The sequence below is a fragment of the Hemicordylus capensis genome, chromosome 4 (genome assembly GCF_027244095.1).
Source record: "Hemicordylus capensis ecotype Gifberg chromosome 4, rHemCap1.1.pri, whole genome shotgun sequence".
Classification (NCBI taxonomy): Eukaryota; Metazoa; Chordata; class Lepidosauria; order Squamata; family Cordylidae; genus Hemicordylus; species Hemicordylus capensis.
In genome coordinates, this window is record NC_069660.1 from 318,105,874 (window position 1) to 318,127,357 (window position 21,484).

At 48.6% G+C, this 21,484-nt stretch overlaps 1 protein-coding gene and 1 long non-coding RNA gene across 4 annotated transcripts in view; both read right to left on the minus strand.

The window, feature by feature from the left end:
* ARHGAP39 (Rho GTPase activating protein 39) overlaps nucleotides 1-21,484 on the minus strand; it is a 224,025-nt gene that overhangs the window by 188,702 nt on the left and 13,839 nt on the right. The gene's annotated exons all lie outside the window — the stretch shown is intronic.
* Nucleotides 3,987-5,000, minus strand: LOC128325414 (uncharacterized). Its single transcript, XR_008307435.1, has 2 exons — nucleotides 4,509-5,000; nucleotides 3,987-4,397 (listed from the first exon to the last, which is right to left on the minus strand). It is a non-coding gene; the product is annotated as an uncharacterized LOC128325414 (long non-coding RNA).

The following is a 21,484-nucleotide window of genomic DNA, read 5'->3' on the forward strand; positions in this document are numbered from 1 at the left end:
AAGAGGCAAGAAATCACCTCTCTTTGCACCCTCGGATAAGGAAAACAGGTCTCTAGGACCTCACTGCGGATTCACGAATCTGCAGTTGCTGAAACTGCAGGTTGTGAGGGCCACCTGTATTATTTGGCAGAACACCTCTCCCACCTACGTGCCAACTATTCTTCTTTCAATTACCATTTTACAGAGCTGCACATACTCATGCAACACACGTCTAGAGATATAGTGCTCACTTGGGCTACGTGTTAGTAAAACCACATCTCTTCAGGGCATATGTGGCTGTAACTAGAAGAATGAAATCAAATGTACCACCTGACAAGGCAGATGTGGCACCCATCAGATTGATTAAACAGATGAAGCTGGAAATCTTGTCTTGGCTTTAGTTAAGCAGCCGTTTTTTAAAAAAATCAGCAAAACAGTATTTGAAGAAACCTCACGAAATGGCTTCACTCTGAAGGATGCAGGAGAAGGGGCCCTCAGCAACGGCTATTAAGATAATGGGAAATTTCATCATCATTAGCAGGGTGTTTAATGGCTGCCTGCCAGAACATACCTCAGCAGCATCAGTTAATTCTGCTTAAGTGCCTGTGGACCAGGGTTGCAGGGTCAGATGGTGCCGCAGTGAATCATGGGTGCTTCGGTTCTGCAACCATGAGGCCAAAAGTTAAAGGGCATTTAAATAATCCCCCTTCTAACTAAAATGGTAACAAGCTTGCCAGAAGTCTATATGCATTCAGATGTGGTTTTGTTTTTTTAAGGAAAAAAGAATCCAGACTAAGTTCAAAATTTTTTACAGTCAATATTGTGAAGACTTCATCTTTTGCGTGCATTTGTGTGATGCAAATTTTATATCTCAAGTGCAATGCCCAGCTCCAGATCCCCTATTCCTGCTAAGACATTTTGAGTAATAAAGGACAAAGTGGCTGGGGGACGACACAGAACAGAAGCAAGAAAGAAAGTACATAAGGTCAGGGCACCAGACACACAAATCAAACCTGAACTGAACAAATGCAAGTCTTCAGGGACACTTTAAAGTTAGGATTTAACAGCTAATAAGGATTTCAGTCTTTTCACAATGTATTAAGTTTAGCCACATCAACTGCAGCAGCTAGGACCACACACAAAGGGGTCTGAAGAATGCCACTAGAGTGGAGGGCCATTCACATGTTATGTTCAATGCTTGTATAACGAGTGTACAGTGAACAGAACTACCACTTCCTATCTGCACCATGCATTTGAAGGGCCTGTATCCAGGTTCATTTTTAAGATGAACACCGGTACAGCGATTCACACAAACACACATACGAGTATACAGCAGTGTTCTCTCTATTTTTCATCTGTGTCAGGAATGAGTTTTCTTCTGGGTGGCAGCATCAAGGCAGTGTGTGCACATGCGCATTCGGAATGGGGCCTTGCTGATTCAACCTGAGCGGGATCTAAAATTAACTGAGCATATATCAAAGAATGTATGAGCGCATGCCTTAGAGGGAGCACTGGTGTACAGACATCTGTATGAGAGCCAGCGTGGTGTAGTGGTTAGAGTGCTGGACTAGGACCGGGGAGACCCAAGTTCAAATCCCTGTTCAGCCATGATACTAGCTGGGTGACTCTGGGCCAGTCACTTCTCTCTCAGCCTAACCTACTTCACAGGGTTGTTGTGAAAGAGAAATTCAAGTATGTAGTACACTGCTCTGGGCTCCTTGGAGGAACAGCGGGATATAAATGTAAAAATAAATAAATACTCATCCAGCATAATGTCTGAATTGGGCTTGGGACTACAGAGGCAAAGGGGAGAGTTGAGAGAACACACACTTTGGCTGCAGAAGACCCACAGTTCCATCCATGGCCTCCAACTAACAAAAGCCAGGCAGTGGGGCTCAAAAAATGACCCTTGGAGAGCCACGGCCAGACCCCTAATGGCCAGACAAAGTGCTCAGTGTAAGGAGCCTCATGTTCATTCCTCCCGGCATATTGCTGTGGGATCTAGAACAACTTCGTAAGTTTCAGCTGGGCTGGCTTCACCCGTCGCCAACCACTCTAGGACCCTCACCAGGGCATCCGCTACTTGCAATAGCTTGGGATGTCCCCCATGGCTGGACTGTCCATGCCCATATGGGAATACGGAGACAATGCAGCATAGGGAGAAGAGGAAGACCCCGAGAGAACGATGGGGAGATATGTGGGGGGCTGCTGAAGAAACAGATCTCAGTGGGGACAGAGCCATCACCTCATGCTAATGGCAACACTGTGATAAGAACGACATACCCTTAAGCCACCAGGATGGCAAAGGAACACAGGAAGCTGCCATATACGGAGTCAGACCCTTGGTCCATCTAGCTCAGTATTGTCTGCACAGACTGGCAGTGGCTTCTCCAAGGTTCCAGGCAGGAGTCCTATCTGGAGATGCCTGGAAAAGAACTTGGAACCTTCTGCACGCAGGGGCTCTTCCCAGAGGGGCCCCATCCCCTGAGGGGAATAGCTGACCTTGCTCACACATGTAGGCTCCCATTCAAATGCAAGCCAGGGCAGACCCTGCTTAGCAAAGGGGACAACCCGTGCTTGCTACCACCAGACCAGCTCTCCTCCCTCTGTGTGTTCAACACAAGACCCTTTAGCAGCCCACAGATGACAAGCCAAGTGGGGGCGGGGGGGGGAGAAGCTGGAAGGGACAAGGGCAGGGAAGGAGCAAGGGGATACAGAAGGGGGTCACGTCACTAGCCCACAATGACATTTGCAGAGGCAGCCAGCCAGCCATGAGGTCCGTCGCCATGTTAAGAGCGCCCTTTGGCCACTGAAATACTAGCAGCGGAAGACACTCCATTTGGTATATTTAAACAGAGCTTCATCTCTTTAGCCCTCAACATAGATTTTAGTGAGGTCATGGCATGGCCCTACTACGGCTCATCAGAGCAGAAAATTAAGCTGAGCCCACCAATACCGGAGCGCCATCCCGGAGACGCACACTGTCAGCAACTGGCACTCTTGAAAGAAAGAAAGAGCCACTTTGCAGAAATCAGAAATAAAGAGCCACTTTGCAGGAAGCCACAGTCAAGACGACCAAAGAGGCTAGGGACTAGGGCAGGGCTCCCTCTCACAGGGACTACAACTCCCATAGCCCCTTTCCAATGGCCAAAGGCCACTGCAGCAAGGGATGATGGAACTGAAGTCCAGCGATATCTGGGGATTCCTGTTACAGGGAACACTGACCTCAGGCTATCCTTTGTGGTGGGGGGCCCGGACGCATAAAGGCAGCTGCCCTCAATTTTATCCCAACCTTTCCCCATAGCCTGGAAAGGGTTACGACACAGGGCTGCAGAACTTCAGTTCTCCCACTGTTTTTGGACTACAGCTCCCATCATCCCCAGGCACAGTGGCCAACAGCCAGGGCTGATGGGAGTTGCAGTCCAACATCGGCAGGAGGGCTGAAGTTCTGCAGCCCTGGTTAAGAGCCTCAGTCTCCCTCCCTCCAGATGTTGCCGAACTACAACTCCCATCATCCCCAGCTTGTAGCTGGAGTGATGGGAGTTGGAGTTCAGCAACATCTGGAAGCCCCCAGGTTGGGAACCACTGCACCAGCCTCAACCAGGGAGCTGAAGAGGGCCTCCACCCGACTCATGTCCGGCTTGTGAAAAGGATACCGCAGGGCTCTGTGGTCGCCAGGAGTCGACACCAACTCAACAGCACACTTTACCTTTACCACCCCTTCATCTAAGCCACTGATTAAAGGGTTGGAGAGTACTAGGGTGGAACCCTGCAGCACCCCACTGGAAACCTCCCTCCAGTATGAGGAGGAGCATGAAGAGAACTCTTAAAGTACAGTTTTCCAACTGGTAGTGAAGTTACACGATGCTATCTAGCCAGCATTTAGACAAATTTACTAAGCAAAGTATCAGGAGGAACTTTGACAAATGTTTGGTTGAAATAAAGTTAAATTACATCCACAGCATTTCCACAATCCACTAGTCTAGAAACACAAGAGGGAGAGGGAGGAGATTATTCTGGCAGGATTTATTCTGACAAATCCATACTGGCTTCCAATAATCGGTGCATTGCTATCAAGATGCTTACACACTGACTGCTTTGTAATGTGCTCTAGTATTTTGCTTGTTATCAGAGCCAGATTGGTAAAGTTTTTCAAATCCTCCTTTCTGAAGGTCAGGACATCGGCCAATCTCTAGTCTTCTGGCACCTGGCTTGTTCTGTCTGCCCTCTTGCGAGAGCTGGAGAGGTTCTAAGAGTACATCAGCAAGTCCTTTTAATGCCCTAGGATGCAATTCACCTGGCCCTGAAAACTCGATCGGCGTTTCTTGACCAATCCTTATCCATCTTGAACTGCAATCATGACTCCTCATTCTCGCTGCTTTTGTGAAATTGCATGCAGCTCCCCTTTTGGAAGAAGACTGAGGAAAAATAGGAGTTAAGCAATGCTGCCTTCTCTGTCACCAGCTGAACATTTCACCATCTTTACTGAGCTGACGGCCTACAGTTTCATTTCTCTTCTTCTTACATACCTGGGAAACTCCTCTCTGTTGCTTAGCATCCCTCACCAACTTCAGCTCGCTCCAAGCTTTAGCTCATTAGCCACCTGCTTGGTCGCCACTGGTGACTTGGAACTGGGTGGGTGGCACCGGAGGGAGCCAATTATGCCTCTTAACTTTTTCTCCCCATCTCTGCAGGCAAAGGCAGCCCCAACAGCACCTGAGGAGCTGGTAACATCCTCAGTGGCCGCTTTATGCAGATGTTTGCTTTTGTTCTAGAACGCACCAGGAAATCACACATTCTAGAACCAAAAATCCCAAGTTGTTCTAGGAAGAACTATTCTGCCGACTTTCACTATTTCTACAACTGGACTAAGTTTGTTCCAGATTGGTTAGGCAGTTCACAAGTTAGCCCACTTGCGACCAAAACATTCGTGTATCCATCATCTTGAATTGGGTGGATGACATCATCACAAACTATGCGTTTGAGTTATCCCTATGTATCCCTACACCTGTAGCAAATTTGGTCCAAATTGGTTCTAACTTGCACCTAAATGTTCGTGTGGTGAATCAGGGTGGATGACATCATTACAAATCATCTTGATGTCATCTTGAATCAGGGTGGATGACATCATTACAAATGACTCCCTTGAGCCATCCCTATGTGTCCCTACACCTGTAGCAAATTTGGTTCAAATCAAGTTCTTGGAGTTGGCCATGCACCCTCTAATGCACCCAAAACAGGCACAAAATTTTGCATGTCAGTATGCTGAGGGGGGTGGGGGCGAGGAGGGCAGCCAAATATCTAAGACTGCTTGAGATTTCTTGACTCCATTTCTACAAGCCTGAACTATTTGAACATCAAATTTTTATCTGATGACCTGATGAACCTCCCACCACTAGTAATTATGGTCACCAGCTCTCCAATCCCAGACCTCAGTTACTTATGCTCCACAGACAGATGCATGGGAAAGAAGATGGTCCTTGCGTTGTGGGGGTCAGTGGTTGGCCTAGCCTGCACTACAACGCAAACCATTACCCTTAGCCAGCTTCTCCATCTGAAGAGGCACCTTCACAGCTGGCTGGCTTTCAGCAACCCTGATCCAAAACAACTCAAGCTAATCTTCCCCCTCAACACACACAACATGATAAAGCACCAGTTCAGCAGAAGACCAGTATGCAAGTGTGGAGCTGCAAGCCAGCTGCATGGCTAAAGGTAGAGTTGTGCCGTCAAGTCGGTGTTGACTCCTGGCACCCACAGAGCCCTGTGGTTGTCTTTGGTAGAAACTGGAGCGGTTGACCATGGCCATCTCCCGCACAGTAGGAGATGATGCCTTTCAACACCTTCCTCTGTTGCTGCTGCCCGATATAGGAGTTTCTCATAGTCTGGTAAACATACCAGCAGGGATTCAAACCAGCAACCTCAGGCTTGCTCATGGCTACCTCACAACACAAATGCAGTTCAGACCCGCTCCACCCACCACGCCATGCAGCAGTTTAGCCATGCCAGCCGGCCCCTCTGCAAGTAGGCCAGAGAACGAGGCAGGTTGTTAGCAGGCTCCCCTCACAGAGACACAACATCTAAATTGATTACAGCTCAATTTTGGTTGCCCACTTGATGTGATAGCGTTCCCATGGCAACTCTGCTGCGGCAAGCAGCAGCCGAGGACTCCGGAGGAGACACGGCTGGTGGCAGGGCGAGATCTTTCCCCACCCGCATCTCTCAGGGCATGGACGGGAAGAGCGGCAGCCACTCTCTCCTCCCCAAAGAGCACTTGTGCCTTCTGCCACCACACCCCCCTTGAGAGCATGAACTGGAAAGGCAGACACGAGACACTTCTAGCCAACCCAGAGTTCCCTGCAGCAGAGAAGCAGTGACCCCGCTGGGAAGGCCCAGGGCCAGGGCTCGGCTCCTACTTCCGTTATGGATGCCCACTCCCACCCAAGCCGAGGGACCCCTTGGGCAGAGAGGGATCAAATACTCGTCATGGCGAGAGGTTGTGGTGGTGTGGGGGGGGACCCCTGTCAATCCGGCAGGCCCAACTCCAAACTGAGCCTGGGGAGGCAGAGCACATGCTTTGCATTCTCAAGCACTGTTCCCTCTAAGGCATGCGCATGCTCACACATTTCCTGATGCCCGCTCCGTTAATTTCAGATCCCGCTCAGGTTGAATCAGGAAGGCCCTATTCTGAATGCAGGTGTGCACACACTGCCTTGATACTGCCACCTAGAACCTATCTTACTCCGCACAGGGATGAAAAAAAATTAGAGAGAACACTGTTCTCAAGGTGTCCGGTTCAGTCCTTAGCATCACCAGTTCAGGGCTTGGGAAGGGTTCTTGCAGAGCTGCTGGCCAAGGAGACAGAAGCCCCCTTCACACATGACGTGTTCAACACACGTACAATCTGTGCACAATGTAGTCGTATACATCCAGACACACCAACGGGCTTCCACATGTTATGCTGATCACACATGTCACAGAACACTTCCTATCTGTACCTGCCATTTGAGGGCGTTGCACCAGGTTCACTCTTAAAACGAGGGCAGGTATCCACCCCACCCTGTACATGTGCACAGAGACCTGGACGCGTGTACTGCAGGGGTTCCCAACCTGCGGCCCTCCGGATGTTGCTGAACGACCATCCCCATCATCCCAGCCACAATAAGTTGTAGCTGAAGGTGATGGGAATTGTAGTTCAGCAACATCTGTAGGGCTGCAGGTTGGGAACCCCTACTGTACAGCGTAAGGTTGGAATCGGGCTACTGATGGCTAGGGAAAACTAAGGGTGTGCTAAGCAGTTTCTTATATTTACATGTCTGCCTTTCTGCCCATTAGGAATAAAGCTGGTTTTTCAGACGACCAACTGGGAGGTGGGGAGACAGCAAGGCAGAGCTGTAGGCTGCCCGCTTCTGGTTTTCAGAGTCTGCTTTTCAGCACTTTTCCAATACACCCACATGCGCCTATATACGTGCTCATCATCCTCTGCAGTAAATCTTTTCAGAAAGCTGCAGAATAAAGCCAGAAGTTGCCCTTTTGCTAAAGAGATTCAGGACTGAATTTGTTCTACCCTCTTTGTCACAGCTGCTCATGTATATTTAGCGTGGCAGGAGACGGCGAGGAAGTCAGCAAACTCTTGTCTTATTTCTGGGGATTGCAGCTCCTTCCCTCAAGCACACCTTTTTTAAAAAAAAGCTGCCAGGGGTAGACAATAGCCCAATGAAAGATCTCTCTACCACCAGTTAGCAATGAAAGGACTCATTAGCAGAGAGGACACCAAACATCTGAAAGCCACGGCTGTGATAAAGACACAGAGTCGGTCATCTTTCAAGTCATATAATAATGGAGGACACCACCACCGTTTGCAAAGTGTTCCCAAATTTCCCCCTAAATCCACATCCCATCCCTGGCCATGCCTTCTATACTAAAACACAAATATATTTAATGCCGTGGAAGAGGCAAATCTGATTGTTCTAGTAAGAGCAGAGATCAGCTTGGGAGGGCCAACAGGTCAGGGGTTGTGGGAGTTGTCTGGCCTAGAGAGTGTGCAAAGGGGAGGCTAGATGAGGCCCCAAAAGCTCCATGTAAAAGGATCTCAGGTAGCTCAGCTGGGAGAGGCTCCCCTCCGCCTCATACCCTGGAGAGCCGCTGCCAGTGAGAGGAGACGCCACCAGTGAGGTGGACTAAGAGGCTGGCCCAGTCAGAGGCAACTTCCTATGCATGCGCGCACATGCGCACACACGGAGCCATTACTGGCTTCCAGGGTGCCCAGCGACTGGCACACCTCTATCCGAGAGGCTTCTTCCTTTTTAAGGCCTGCATTTCCCTACCATCCCAAACATACATCTGCCCACTTCTGCATTTCAAAAATTGAGCAGACCACCACCCTAGTCTCTGAACGCCATAGTTCAGGGGATGGCTGCTAAACCCCCTACGAGGGCAACCTGGAGCAGCCATGAATACATTTGCCATGATGTTTAAAAGTATATAGATTGAGTTGTCCCTTAACTAGCACTTCAGCTGCTTTCCCTTTCCAGCACAGGATTTCCTGCATCATCTTCTTGTAAGCCACCTATAACAGCACTGACACTTCAGCTGTGTTCTTGCCTTCCCACTCCCCCACCCCCAAATTTCGATATTCATGGAAGACCAGTTTTACCAACAGCCGTGGCAGAACCTCAAGATACAGGAGCAGTATACCACTGAATACTAGATACCACAGGCCAACAATTACCCTGACAGATAGACAAAGGAGGAAACCTCCATATCATTCTTTTAGGGAGGGTGTGAAGAACCTAATTGAAGAGTCAGAACCATAATAAGCAGCTCAGCAGGAGGAAGCGAGGGGGGGCGGGGAGGAACGGCATGGAGTCAGGGAATCAGTACAGAACAGAAAGATATTCACAGCCCACATCATCTTCTGCAGCACCTCACTTGGCAGCTTCTCTCTTCCAATACATCACAGGGATATAATGCAAACAAGAGCTAGAAGGGGCCCAGGCTATTTTCCATGGGTGTCCCAGGGGGAGGCAAGACTTTTAAGGAGAGGCACTCCAATGACCTTCGCTGGGGGGCGGCTTGCCCTGTTCTCTGACCCAACTGGGGCTGGAAGTGCTGCAGGGCATTAGAAGGTCAACAGCTAGCAGGGAGGGCCCATTTTACAGCCCTCAAAGGACGCTCTCCGGGCTGGCCCATCACAGCAGGCTGGCAGGGCTGAGGTTAACATGCACAGAAGTGGTTCCACGGGAATCAAGCAGACACTCGGGACACCAAGAGGTGCACCTAACGTCTGGGGTGCTGAAGAGGGCAAGTGAGATTCCACCTGGTTCCCAAAACGTCTTGGGGCCAAAAAGGGATTCAGCATCACATCCTGACCGAACTGCATTCCCTGGCAGATCTACCTAGGCAGGTCTTGACAAGTTCTTATTGGGTCTAGGAGTCAACAACAACATTTATATACCACTTTTCAAAAAAAGGTTTTCAAAGCAGTTTATACAGAGAATTGATTGATTGATTGATTGATTGATTGATTGATTGATTAAGATGGCTCCCTGTCCCCAAAGGGCTCACAATCTAAAAAGAAACATAAGATAGACACCAGCAACAGTCAATGGAGGGGTCCTGTGCTGGGGGTGGAGAGGGCCAGTTACTCTCCCCCTGCTCAATCAATAAAGAGAATCACCACATTAAAAAGGTGCCTCTTTGCCTAGTTAGTAGAGTCAGACTCTTTTTTCAGCCACCAGGATTTCAGGTGTCTAGTTTCAGAGAGAGATAACTTGCCCTCCCACCCACTGTCGTGGTAGTGTGTGCATGCCCACATGGCATCTCCACTGGGAGTTGACTCACTGCTCACTCGCTGCAACACCCTCTGCTCCATGAGGGGACAGACTCCGCCCACCTTGCTTGCTCCCTCTTCCTCACATTAGTCCACCGCCTGCCTGAGTGGCGGATCACAAGATAGGATGCTGCCATATACCAAGTCAGACCACTGGTCCATCTAGCTCAATATTGTCTCCCAGGTTGCAGACAGGAGTCTCTCTCAGCCTTACTTGGAGATGCCAGGGAGGGAACTTGGAGCCTTCTGCATGCAAGTATGCAGATGCTCTTCCCAGGGGAGACCCATCCCTGAAGGGCGAATATCTTACTGCACTCACATGTAGTCTCCCATTCAAATGCAAACCAGGGCAGACCCTGATTAGCAAAGGGACAATTCATGCTCGCTACCACAAGACCAAAAGCAAACTTGCCCCTACACTGTTCACCTCCTCCCATCCATCCATCCATCGCCTGGCTTAGGTGCCCCCGCGAACTGGCGTCTGGGTCTTGTTCTGTACAAACGGACAGGCCTGCACTTGTCTGGACAAGGGACAGAGCCTTTGAACAGCTATGGTCCCACTGAGCTTACTCCTCTCTGCCCTGTTTCCATATCATCCTGACTCTTTGCTAAGCGGTTTCCATTTTGCAACCATAATAACCCTCCGCTTCTTCCCAGGAATGCTGCTGCCCAGCCAGCTACGCCACGCTAGGCATGCAGTGTCTCTCAGGCCAACCCAAAAGCGGGCCTCAGGGCCTGGTCACTGCCTCGTTGGTCTGCTCCCGAGGGGGGCTGCAACATCTGGCTGATTTCTTGATTCAACCACTTGACTAAAGGACGCACCTAAAACTTTAAAAGAAAGCCAATGATTTGCAGAAACCAGAGGGTTGGACACCATCTCAGAAGAGAGGCACTCCCTCCTCTCTCTCTCTCTCTCTCTCTCTCTCTCTCTCTCACGCACACAGGGAAAGCCTCCTCGAGGGTGGTGCACTGTCTACTTAAGAAGGGAGGAGAGCTGGTCTTGTGGTAGCAAGCATGACTTGTCCCCACAGCTAAGCAGGGTCTGCCCTGGTTGCATATGAATGGGAGACTTGATGTGTGAGCACTGCAAGATATTCCCCTTTGGGGATGAAGCCACTCTGGGAAGAGCAGAAGGTTTCAAGTTCCCTCCCTGGCAACATCTCCAAGATAGGGCTGAGAGAGTTTCCTGCCTGCAACCTTGGAGAAGCCACTGCCAGTCTGTGAAGACAATACTGAGCTAGATAGACCAATGGTCTGACTCTGTATATGGCAGCTTCCTATGTTCCTAAGAAGCCAGGGGTTTCCTTCAGAAGTATTGCTTTAGCCATATGAGGAGTTGACTAAAAACTCATGTGACTAAGGTAACTTTAATCAGGCAAAAGCCCTTCTGAAATGTGTTCACTGCCTACTAGCCAAAAGCGGTTCTCAGGGTGGCCAAGGCATTCACGCATTAGGGGGCCAGATGCCACAAGAATCTTACTCCGAAGATCTGCAAAGCACCCCCCCACCCCACCCCCATGCAAGTGTAACCCACCAGGCCCATGCCACGCCCTGCCCAACATCAACTTAGAAGCCAGCCCAAACTGGAAAGTTCTCCAAGGCTTTTGGAACACACTTGGGGTGGAATTTGGTTTCCCTTCTTTGAAGTCTAACTCTCCTCATTTGTCTTTGTGATCCATTGGCAAAACTGGACTATAAATAGCAGGATAATGCAACCATCATTTTGTCCCCTAATCCTCGCCTCTGGAGAGTTTACAATCCCTCCCTGCCGTGCCGCCTGCAAGTCTGATGAGTGCACGCTCCATTTCTTCATCCAAACCATTCAATAAAGCCTGTACCAACTTTTGTTTACACCAATATAAAAGGAGAGATTAATTTAGGCCCACAAGATTATGCAAAGACACCGGGGGATTTGGGGGAAGTCTCCTCTGCTGGCATTTCTGCCGAAGAGCAGCTTGGCATTGTGACAGGAGCATCTCTCTCAAGGCCGCATCGATCTTGCTCAAGCGTTCACTGGACAGAAACAGCAACTCGGCTTTCTTAGGGTAATTGCAGCCCCCCCCCTTCTAAGCCACCCCGTTGAAAGGAAATTAAGGCTGCCAGGTTGATCTCTCACAAGTTCAGGTTGGAGATGAAACTGCAGAACAGAAAAGGGTTTTTATCCTCAATCCACCTCCAAATAGTTTACTAGGCTATGCATGCCAAAAAATATATATGCAAGTTTCCAAAAAGGATGGATCACTCAAGTGCATGGCAAGGTTTGTATATACCAGTCCAGAAAAGAAAAACTCTGACATTAAGAGGAGGAGAGCTGGTCTTGAGGTAGCAAGCATGAATTGTCCCCTTTGCTAAGCAGGGCCCACCCTGGTTTGCACTTGAATGGGAGACCACATGTGTGAGCACTGTAAGAATATTCCTCTTAGGGGATGGGGCCACTCTGGGAAGAGCACCTGCATGCAGAAGGTTCCAACTTCCCTCCCTGGCAGCATCTCCAAGATAGGGCTGAGAGAGACTCCTGCCTGCAACTTTGGAGAAGCCGCTGCCAGTCTGTGTAGACAATACTGAGCTAGATGGGCCGACTTGTTATAAAGCAGCCTCCTATGTAACAGAAAGATATAACTGGTCAGTCTCATATGAAGCTGCCTTTTACTAACTTAATTGGTCTATTTTTTCCAGTAGGGTCTGTTCAGACAAGCAGACTTGTCAAGACTGAGAAGTATGCCAGTCCTGTAATGGGGAGGTGCCAGGGATTCTGGGAGGAGAGCTGGTCTTGTGGTAACCAGCATGAATTGCACTCTCTGCTAAGCAGGGTCTGCCCTGGTGTGCATCTGAAACGGAGACTACATGCGTGAGGACGGTAAGATGGTAATCCCTTGGGGGATGGGGTCACTCTGGGACGAGCAGCTGCCCGCTTGCCAGCAGAAGATTCCAAGTTCCCTCCCTGGCCACATCTCCAAGATAGGGCTGAGAGAGATCCCTGCCTGCTGCAATCTTGGAGAAGCCGCTGCCAGTCTGTGAAGACAATACTGAGCTAGATAAACCAATGGTCTGACTCAGTATAGGGCAGCTCCCTATGTTCCTACTGAATATGGGACCATTTGCATGCAGAGCACATGATCTATCACTGCCCTATGGTCCCTTCCCATCATCTCTGCCATGACCTCCTCACATGGCCACTGGCAAGGCACTTTCTCTCCGTCTCAGTGCTCCCCCCCGCCCCCGCCAGCATATACTCTAAAGAGAACAGTGATCTGTCCTGGGAGGTTGTTGTAAGGATTACTGAGTATGAATGGAAAAAGTAGACCAATAGTCTAACTTAGTAAAAGGCAGCTTCATATGAGACTGACCAGTTATATCTTTCTGTTACATAGGAGGCTGCTTTATAACAAGTCGGCCCATCTAGCTCAGTATCGTCTACACAGACTGGCAGCGGCTTCTCCAAAGTTGCAGGCAGGAGTCTCTCTCAGCCCTATCTTGGAGATGCTGCCAGGGAGGGAAGTTGGAAACTTCTGCATGCAGGTGCTCTTCCCAGAGTGGCCCCATCCCCTAAGAGGAATATTCTTACAGTGCTCACACATGTGGTCTCCCATTCAAGTGCAAACCAGGGTGGGCCCTGCTTAGCAAAGGGGACAATTCATGCTTGCTACCTCAAGACCAACTCTCCTCCTGTTAATGAAAAACACACATTCACACTGAACTATAATGCATTATATAAATAATTATGGTGGCGTATAGCCATTATCCTTTCTGGATGAACATCTAGAAGGGTAACAGCAACCATATGAATAATGCACTATTTTTACATATAACCCTTCAATCAGTAGTAGTTACCCTGTGACTAGAAATATGGAGCCCCAGGTTCAAATTCCCTGAAGCTTACTGGTGGCCTTGGGTCAAGTTATTCAAGTTTATCATAGTCTTGGAATTTTCTGTTTCAAGACTTCCCAAACTCACCTGGCCCTCAGCATTCAGTCACCTGGTCCCAGACTGACTGGCCTATCTGCAACCTCGGAGCAGTTAGCTCAAACGCCATGCCTCCTGACCACTCACATACACCCATAATGACATCAGAACAAGCCAACCAACGGCCTCAAGAGAAACCAAGCAGGCCAACAAGTCAGGCTGAAGGAAAGAGTTCATACGGTGCCAATGGGCCATTCATCTGACAAGGATGAAAGCCAGTCAAGGCAAGTGAAGGGGGCAAGGAGAACATTCCCCAGGCTCTAGTCAAGAGTATCCTCTCAGCATTCACACTAGACCTGCTTCCTCTTCAGAAAACAGGAAATTCTGCAATGGGGTTTAGAGACTATTTGCGGGCACACACCCACAGGTCCCCCAATCCTGTACCCACTGAGACAATACATCTTCTCTGTCCATGCTAAGCAATATCATCCAATCCCACATTACAGTTAACAGCAGAAAACTCAACATATTCATGGCTATGCAGAAGTACAGTTCCATGGGAGCCGAGAATGTGGTTATGGGTGCAGAGTTCAATTTACCAAGAATCTTAGTTTCCCTTTTATCAGCAAATTACTAACCCTAACAGTGGCAAAATCTGTTTCAACAACACTGGTTCAAGTCTCAGAAGCCAGAGAAGTGGCCAAATAGGATTTCCCAACTGTTCCAGCAGAGTTTACACCTGTGTTCCCTCCAAGGCGTGCACATGTGCACACACTCACTCATTTCTTGATGTCCGCTCAGTTAATTTTAGATCCTGCTCAGGTTTACTAATCAAGAAAGCCCCATTCTGAATGCACATGCACACCCACTGCCTTGATATGCCACCCAGAACAAAATTCATTCCACATACAGATGAAAAGATCCAAGAGAACACGGGTTTGCACATTTTCGCTCACCACAACTAGCAAAAGAATTATGCATATACAATTGTACAAAAATGGGAGAGGACTTATACAATATTGCTCTTACATAATTTCAAACAATTCGCCTGGGTACCAAACTCTTAGAAGACTTGACATTTCACTGTCAATACAAAAGCTTCACAAGGCGGCTTACAAGAAAAACGACAATTTAAAACCCCATAAAAGTTCATCACCATTTTACATAAAGGGGATAAACTTTTATCTCTCCGCACCACCAAAAGAATCTGGCTAGAAACAAAAGGGTTTATGGTGGTTTCCAATGGGAACTTTAAGACAAAACAAAAAATTACAAGCATTTTAGCACCTACTACATGGCTGCACAGGGCTAGATAAGAAACTCCGTTATCAGCCAGACATTATTCCGCAAGCGCTCTGGACATCTTTGGAACATTTATCCAGATTTTGCTTCTTCCTCCTGGGCAAATGGACAGCAAACACAAAAGCTCGTAATGACAAATCAATAAGCGAGTGCTTTGAAAAACAGCCATATTACAGGAACAGAAGAAAAATTTCCCCAGACAGAAGCTCATGATACATTTAATGTTTTCAAAAATTACTCCTCCCAATGTTTTTTTCAGCCGTGGCACACTAGGAACTTCTGATGACAAAGTGCACACAGACATCTTTCACCGAGTTACAGTCACTCTGCATTCTGCAACATTTCCACTTTGTGAGACAAAGGCAGAGGAAGACATTTCCTTTTGTGCTCTCAATAGCACACTGCAAAATCCTGGCAGAAACACACACACACAAAAATGAAGAATGTTATCAAAGAACTGAAGTTTCTTTACAGCGACAGAGTATGGCTGCTATGGACTAGCCCTTTTAACTCAATTCTCAGACCAGGAGGAAAAGCTCCAGGTTTAGCAGCTTCAACTAAAAGCACATGTTCCTATCTAATTATATGCCTATTAATTGGACAGTATGTCAATACTGGTGCTCTCTTCAAAAATATCCGAACATTAACTCATTTATTATTTGGAAAGTTATCTTACTCAAAAGACATGCACGAGCAGTTTAGAGCAAACCCATTAAGGCTGCAACTTCAGTTCACTTTTTAAAAATTCTTATAGACAAGTTCAGATTCAGGGGTTCCCGACCTGTGGTCCTCCAGATGTTGCTGAACTATAACTCCTATCAGCCCAGTCACAATAAATTGTTGCTAGAGTGATGGGAGTTGTAGTTCAGCAACATCTGGAGGACCAGAGGTTGAGAACCCCTGGACAAATTCATGGAGGACAGGTCTATCAATGGCCATTACACCTACTAATTGGGCAAAGGGTTCTCTTATACTGAGTGTGTGTGGGGCGGGGGGCAAGGAGACACTTTCCTAGGGTCTTCCTTGTGTTTCCTTTTAGACTGTGAGCCCCTTCAGGGGAACTATTTTCTTTCTTTTTTCCTCTGCTGAAAAGCAGTAATATATAATAAATAAGTCAGTCCTCGTGGCCAGATGGACCCTCAGAGACATGCTGCATTGGGCTTCGGTGCCAGTTGCCCGGAAGCACCAGAGGAAGAGCAGTATTGCCTTGTGACTCCCCACTGGGGCATCCTGTTGGCCACTGTCTGATCTAGCAGAACTGTTCTTATATTCCACTTGTGATGGACTCAAAAGAAAGTGAATTAAAAAGCTCTAGAAAAGCAGATCTCAACATGCAGTAAGAGTCCTTAAAGGCACATGGGTTTAGCATGGCATGAGCATTCACCACCCAACGCTCTTCTCTATGGAAACTCATGCCACCATCAGTTCATCAACCTTTAAGAGAGGAGAGCTGGACTTGTGGTAGCAAGCATGACTTGTCCCCTTAGCTAAGCAGGGTCCACCCTGGTTGCATATGAATGGGAGACTAGAAGCGTGAGCAATGCAAGATACTCCCCTTAGTGGGTGATGGAGTCACTCTGGGAAGAGCATCTAGACTCCCAGTTCCCTCCCTGGCAGCATCTCCAAGATAGGGCGGAGAGAGGTTCCTGCCTGCAACCTTGGAGAAGCCACTGCCAGTCTGTGAAGACAAGACTGAGCTAGATAGACCAATGGTTTAGGAGAGGAGAGCTGGTCTTGTGGTAGCAAACATGACTTGCCCCCTTAGCTAGGCAGAGTATGCCCTGGCTGCATATGAAAGGGAGACTCAAAGTGTGAGCACTGTGAGATATTCCCCTCAGGGGACGGAGCCACTCTGGAAAGAGCAGAAGGCTCCAAGTTCCCTCCCTGGCAGCATCTCCAAGATAGGGCTCAGTATATGGCAGCTTCTTTGGGGGTGCTCAGCCTTGAATTTCCCAGTGCTGCACTAGAACTCCATCATCTCCATCTGGCTGGGCACAGAAGCTGTAGTCCAACATCTCGAGATCCAAGGTTGAACATCCCTGTTTAAGATTACACAGGACTCCTTGTGCTTTTGAAGTCAAATGTTTTTTTGTTCTCAAAACAAGGCAGTGTGAGAAACTGGCCCTTGAAACTGATAACCCTGGGAGCTAAATATCCCTGATGGTTAAAACTGTATCTTAAGCTCACAGTATATTTAGCTTCACAGAAGCCTCCTTTTCACCTTGGGTGGCCTTTCACTCTGAGTGTCAGCCCAGACACTCTGGGGACAACTAAGCAAGGTCTCGCTAAGGACAGGACTAAGGACTCTGCCCACTCACACCAGCTGGACTCCAGTGCGTTTCCAGTAAGGAGGTGCAAGCATGTGTCCCTAAGCCCCTGGAAACCCCAATTCTGGTTCTGGGCAGACTTGCCCCTTTCTGGAAACCCCGAACCTGCAAGGAGACACCACCACCACCCCCATTCTGGCATAAACCAAGCTCACATCTGTACAATCACCTCTTTCACTCAGAACTGAACCTGGTCCTGAGACCTGGAGGGGAAGAAACAACGATGACTGTTTCTTTTTAGCATCGACTATTTTATTTTTGAAACCTCTTCCCCTTGGATAAAGTTAAAGTGTACCATCGAGTCGGTGTCGACTCCTGGCACCCACAGCGCCCTGTGGTTGTCTTTGGTAGAATGCAGGAAGGGCTGACCATTGCCATCTCCCGTGCAGTTTGAGATGATGCCTTTCAGTGACTTCCTATATTGCTGCTGCCCGATAGAGGTGTTTCCCGTAGTCTGGGAAACATGCCAGCAGGGATTCGAACCAGCAACCTCTTGCTCCCTAGCAGGTGACTTGGATACTCAAGACAAGAGATGCACACACCACACCTTGCGGCATCCGCTCCTCTGCCCACACGTGCCAGGCTGGCAATACGGTCTGCTTTCATTTCAAAGTTCCTGCCAGAAATGCTCTCCTCCACCCCAGCCGCCAATTAAACACACCAATAAGCAACAGAAGATGACTAAGTGTGCCATTCTGCCATCTGAGGTACAAGGCTTAGAAACCAATTACCTTCCGCCGCTGGAGAAATGCATGCATTCCAGCATCCTCTTACACTTCTTAAAATATGTCACTGGTGCCATTAGCACACCCACACAGAGAGCTCTCCTGCAGGCTCACAGGGCCAGTCATGCAGGGGGTGCTTCTGTGCCTTCTTATTAGAATCCTAGAGATGGAGGATACCTCGGAGGCCATCTAGCCCAACCCCAGCTCAGTGCAGAAAACCCAGACCTAGAGCATCCCCAACAGACAGCTAGACAGCCTCTGCTTGAAGACCTCGAGAATGGGGGAGCTGACTGCCTCTGTAGCAATTGGTCTCATTGTCTAACAGCTTTTGCCTTCAAGAAATGCCTGCTCAGTTCAAATGCTCTGCTGATGCTCAGAATGGATACAACAACCCACACCTTGTAAAGGGCAAACATCTGTTGGAAGGAGAGGAGAGGAGGGGACACGGGCACCGCAAGGAAGCCATAGCTGCAAACTTGGATTGTTCCAACAGCAGATTAGTGGAAGGCACCAGATCGTCTTCTGCAATGCCTCTCCCTTATCCTACGGCAGGGGTTCCCAACCGGTGGGAACAGCACCAGCACTTGCCCACAAGTCCCCTTTTTGAAGAACGTTGTTTCCCAGCACTCCTCTCAGCCCCAGGAGTGGCCCTTGTAGTCTTCCACAACACGCCCAACTGAACAGGGCTCCAGGACATTATGAAGGGGAAATGGCCGCTCCAGCAGGATTCACTGAGTTCCCCCTTTGATATCCCAGAGTGACGCTATGTTTGGGGTCTTGCAGGACATGATGGCAGCTGCCCATCTAAGGTTTGGCTGAGGTGTGATGCAGGTTTCCCCATCAGCACTTGGGAATGTAGTTAATGCAACCTTCGAGAGAACAGAAGCAAGGAGAAATTCCTGCAGGCAGGCAGGTTCTCAGACCCATAGGGAAAGATGGACAAGCCACCACTTTATTGTGGAGAGTAGAGAGGTACCTACCACAGCAGAATCAAAATTTGCTCCCATGAGTGCTAGAAGAACTCTTTGCAATGAGTTACTGAAGAAGACCCTGCAAGAGAGTAAGGATTCTAACAGGATTTTTTTTTTTTTTGGTCAATAATTTTAGCAAAGGCGAGGCTGCAATGCATCAGATTCCAACATGCTCGTGGCTTATACAAGTCACCTATGCAAGTAATCTCCACTACGGCATGCAGATTCAAAGCTGAAGTGCACCCTACTCCACGCTCAAACTTCCCACATTTCCATGCAATCTCATCCATCCTAGATGGTCACCACACCAACACTAGGCCACACCTGCAGCCTTAGCTGCGGACATATGAAGCTACCTTACACCAAGGCAGACCACGGGCCCACCCAGTCCAGAATTAGACATCCTTGGAATTAAACCGGAGACTTTCCGATTGCAAAGCATGCGCCCTCCCTAAAACAGCTCTATTCAGAAAATTGATAACGCTATTGTGGTCTTAAATCTCTCACATTTGCATCCTTTCCTTCCTTCAAGGAACTCCGGGGAGAGCGCATGCACGGACATGCACGCACACAGTCCTACTTTATCCTCAACAACCCTGTGAGGTGGGTTAGGCCAAGACACTGTGAATGGCCCAAGGTGACCCCAGCAAGCTTCACGGAGAAGGGTAGACTTGAATCTTCCCACTAGCTCTCGCTAGCGGACACTGTGCACAGCATGAGGAAGCTGGCTTAAGGAACTCAGTAAGACACAAATATGCAAAAGCTCTTATCGTAAGCAGTGCTTCTAGTGGCTTATAATTTCCCACTCACCACTGATCAAGGAGCACAAGCGTTTCTCCATGCAATGGCATCCTCCAATCCAGGCACTCTACCTTCAGAATTACTGGCAAACTCGGGCAAGCGTAAAGCATCCCAGGAGGTTGCTGCTTTTCCTGGAAATATGGAGAGAAGCAGCAGCCTAGCCTCACGCCTGGCCCAAGTCGGACTCCCTCCGCACTACTAAAGAGCCACTTCGCCCCATTTGCTTTAAAGCCTCCCATCTCTCAAGTAAGTGGAATTGCCTTTGCCTTTCCTGACCTCCCAAGATCACACACAGGCTTTTTCACATTCCAGCCACTCTTTCAAACGCAGCCCCAAGGATACGGGGCCATAGATCTCGTCCAAGAAAAGTCACCAGGTGAACCATTAGAGTTAATTTCAACAAGTTGTGTGAAGCAGGCAACAGGATCATTACTGTTCCCCCTGTACGGCTACATAAAAAGGTACACAGAATTGGCACAAGTTTATTCAGTAGACCTCAAAACAAACAAACACACACACACACACACCCCTACCTCTCACAGAACCCCTGACTGCCTTTTATTCAGTTAATGAGACGCATACAGTTTGGATATGCAACTTCTCTACCATATGTGCACCAGCTATCCTTCGGGAGGAGAGCTGGTCTTGTGGTAAAAGGTGAAGTGTGCCGTCAAGTCGATGTCGACTGCTGGTGACCACAGAGCCATGTGGTTTTCTTTGGTAGAATACAGGAGGAGTTTACCATTGCCTCCTCCTGTGCAGGATGAGATGATGCCTTTCAGCATCTTCTTATATCGCTGTTGCCTGATATAGTACCAGCAGGGATTCGAAACGGCAACCTTCTGCTTGTTAGTCAAGCATTTCCCTGCTGCTCCAATTAAGGTGAGCAAGCATGAACTGTCCCCTTTGCTAAGCAGGTGCCACCCTGGTTTGCATTTGAATGAGAGACCACATGTGTGAGCAAGGTGAGGTCTTCCCCTGAGGGGATGGGGCCATGCATGCAGAAGGTTCCTCCCTGGCAACATCTCCAAGACAGGACTGAGAGAAACTCCTGCCTGCAACCTTGGAGAAGCCACTGTCAGTCTGTGTAGACAATCCTGAGCTAGATGGACCTATGGTCTGACTCAGTATACGGCAGCTTCCTATGTTGGGATGTCATCAGGGGTTCCCAACCTTGGGTCCCAAGATGTTTTGGACAATTCCCAAGGTTGCGAACCCCTGCTATTTAGGCCCTCCATGGACAACTGGCCTACCCAAAAGCAACCCCCACAGCTGCAGAAGTCAGTACCGGGGACCTGTGGATGGTCCATGGGAGGACCTGGGTCACACGCAATGCTCTCCATCCAAATGTGTCCCCAAGAAGCATCATGTCACGATCTTTTTCTGTATATTTTATATTGTGAACTGCCCAGGGACCTTTTTGTATAGAGCAGTATACAAATGTACTAAATAAATATCCAAAACCACCCAGAGTGGCAAAAAAAAGGTTTACCCCAGTGGGTCGATACCAGTCTCTGACACTGCGAGTTTTGCTAGAGTGCAAAGTTCAGACCGGGCTCAAATCCCTGTTTAGCCTTGGATTTGATGGATGGACTTAAGCAAATCACTCTCTCATCCTTAGTTTACACAACAAAAAATGGGTACAAT